The sequence below is a fragment of the Physeter macrocephalus genome, chromosome 7 (assembly GCF_002837175.3).
Source record: "Physeter macrocephalus isolate SW-GA chromosome 7, ASM283717v5, whole genome shotgun sequence".
NCBI lineage: Eukaryota > Metazoa > Chordata > Mammalia > Artiodactyla > Physeteridae > Physeter > Physeter macrocephalus.
This window is the reverse complement of record NC_041220.1, coordinates 131,968,256-131,971,398: the sequence shown is the minus strand read 5'-3', so window position 1 is coordinate 131,971,398 and position 3,143 is coordinate 131,968,256. Positions and strand designations below refer to the sequence as shown.

Here is a 3,143-nt window from a genome sequence, read left to right as displayed (position 1 = left end):
GTTACTTTGGTTTTGAAAATTAATGCTTGACTTTACAAAATCAAAACCCAAGGAGATTTTCCTGTAAGCTTATAAATTTATAAAATTTTATAGATATAGCTAAATTTAAACAACCCCTCCTAAAGGGGCTTTTAAAAATATATATATTTATTTTTGTATTTGACTTGGCTGCGCCGGGTCTTAATTGCCGCATGCAGGATCTTCGTTGAGACGTGCGGGATCGAGCGAGGGCCCCCTGCATTGAGAGCGAAGAGTCTTAACCACTGGACCAGCAGGGAAGTCCCTCTAAGGCGACTTTTGATGAATGTTTGGTCACAGTTAATTAACCTACTTTAAATATTTTAACTACACTTATAAATTTAATATATTCAATTTATTTTTTTTAAGTTCTTCAGTTGTCTGACCAAAACACAAACCAAAACCAAAACCAACAAACACTTTCCAAGTACTTAAGTAATTCACATATATCTAAAAAATTGATATTATAAATATGTTAATTTTAAGTTTTTTAAATGTCTAATAGTGTATTTACATTTGAAAGATTTCCACTTAAAATCACAAATGTAAATCAATTACTTGGTTACACATTTTAAATAAGCATTACACATACAATGTGTCATTCCAATAGGTCGTATTCTCCTAAACATTATAAAAACTTAAAACACTAAATATACAGATTCCTTTACACAAAAATACCAATACCATGTGTGTGATTTTCAGAACACTACTATATTTAATTGTAAGCCTTCTCAATGTTTTCAAAAATGCTTATTGTTTTACAAAATGCTTATAGTTTTACAAAACGTTACTATTGTGGGATACTGGATAAAAAAACTTATTTAAAAAAAGTTTATCTTCTCAAATTCTTTTGATGATATCTTCTAAAGCTGGTTGAATTGCATATGAGGTCTGGAGCCACGAGTATCTAGGGGAATTTTTCTCATACGCCACTACGAAGGTGAGTCCCTTTACACTACTAATATATCATAAACTACAAAACTTAAAAAGGGAGCTGACACCAGCCTCCAAAAGGGCCTCCAGCGATGCTCTCCTCCTGTTAGTCACTTCCCTGTGTAGACACTTCCACTCTGAATGAGGCTGACCTGTAATCAATAGGATATTGTGGAAATGATGGAGAGTGACTTCTGAAGCTAGGACATAAAAGACATTGCTTCTTCTACCTTGCACACTCTTGGATTTTTTGCTGTGGAGGAAGCCAGCTACTCATGCAGCCCAGGGAGCCGTCTACGTGGTAAGGAACTGAGTCCTCCTACCAACAGCCAGCATTAACTTGCCATGTGTATGAATCACCCATCTGGGAAACAGATTCTCTAGCCCCAGTCAAGCCTTCAAAAACTGTAGCCCTGGCCAACATATTGAACTGCAACTTTAAGAGGGACCTGGACTCAGAACTAAGCTGCCTCACCCTTCTATGTAGTCACGCTGAGCTAGTGCCCTGGGCTGGAATCCGACCTCAGCCTCAGCCTGGCCGGACTATGGACCTTCCCAAAGTGAACGAGCTTTGAACCTTCATGAAAATGTGTCAGCAGGATGCCAGTGTCCTGAACACTGAAGAAATGCACTTCCTGAGGGAGTGGGTGGAGGTCATTGGAGGTAAAATACCACCTGCTACTCATAAAACTAAATCAGCACATACCAAGAAAGAAAAACCAGATAGTGAGAAAGCAGAGGAAAACATAAAGACAGATGAAACATCAAGTGAGGAAAGTGATCTAGAAATTGAAGGTGTGATTGAACCAGACACGGATGCCCCCTCAAGAAATGGGAGATGCAAATGTTGAGATAACTCAGGGGATGATGGATGAGGCAAAGGATAAAAATGTGGCTGCCACTGAGGCCCTAAATGATGGTGAACTACAGAAAACCATTGACTTGTTCACAGATACCATCAAGCTGAATCCTTGCCTGGCCATTCCATATGCCAAGAGAGCCCGTGTCTTCGTCAAATTACAGAAGCCAAATGCTGTCATCTGAGACTGTGACAGAGATATTGAAATAAATCCAGATTCAGCTCAGCCTTATAAGTGGGCAGGGAAAGCGCACATACCTCTGGGCCACTGTGTAGAAGCAGTCCATGATCTTGCCTTTGCCTTTAAACTGGATTATGATGAAGACGCTAGTGCAACGCTGAAAGAAGTTCAACCGAGGGCCCAGAAAATGGCTGAACATCAGAGAAAGTATGAGTGAAAACATGAAGAGCGAGAGATCAAAGAAAAAATAGAAAGGGTCAAGAAGGCTCGGGAAGAACAAAAGAGAGCCCAGAGGGAGGAATAAGAAGACAACCAGGAACTCCAATATGGCTATTTTTCCGGTGGCTTTCCTGGGCCAACACGGGGTAATTTTCCTGGAGGAATGCCTGGAATGGGAGGGGGTATGCCTGGAATGGCAGGAATGCTTGGGCTCAATGAAATTATTAGTGATCCCGGGGTTCTTGCGGCCATGCAGGATCCAGAAGTTATGACGGCCTTCCAGGATGTGCCCCAGAACTTGGCAAATATGTTGAAATATCAGAGCAACCCAAAGGTTGTGAATCTCATCAGTAAATCTTCAGCCAAATTGGGAGGTCAAGCCTAAGGCCCTTCTGACAAATAAAGCCCATGCTGAAGGAAAGATCACCTAATGGATGTTGCAATAATACAAACCAGTGTACCTCTGACCTTCTCATGAAGAAAGCTATGGTGCTTTGAAAATAATCTCTCTCCCTCTGTCCCAAATGCAGTTGAAACAATTTACAGTGGTTTGCTATTAGAACAATCATTCAGATAACATTTTCCTACTGGGAATTAAAAGCTTTATAAACACGTTTTAAACCTGAAAAATATTAAAACAACAACAACGACAATTAAGCCCTTCCTGCTAAAAAACAAAACTCACTAAGCTGTTCCCAAATTCCCAATCCACAGAAACTGTGTAAGATAATAAACATTTATATTCTTATTAATATAAATTTTGGGGTAGTTTGTTATGTAGCAGCAGATAACTAACATCCCTAAATCCAAATCATATCATTATCTAATTTTCAAGCCTGATTAGTTCTTAGAAACCTCCAGTCAGGTGACTACACCATTGCTTGGATTAAACTATTTATTGTTTCATCTCATTCTCAACATTTTTTTTTATTC

At 39.3% G+C, this 3,143-nt stretch overlaps 1 pseudogene; it reads left to right on the top strand.

Annotated features, from left to right (window-relative positions):
• Positions 1–1,496: 1,496 nt before the first annotated feature.
• On the top strand, positions 1,497–2,595 carry LOC102983396 (hsc70-interacting protein-like; annotated as a pseudogene).
• The last annotated feature ends 548 nt before the right edge of the window (positions 2,596–3,143 follow it).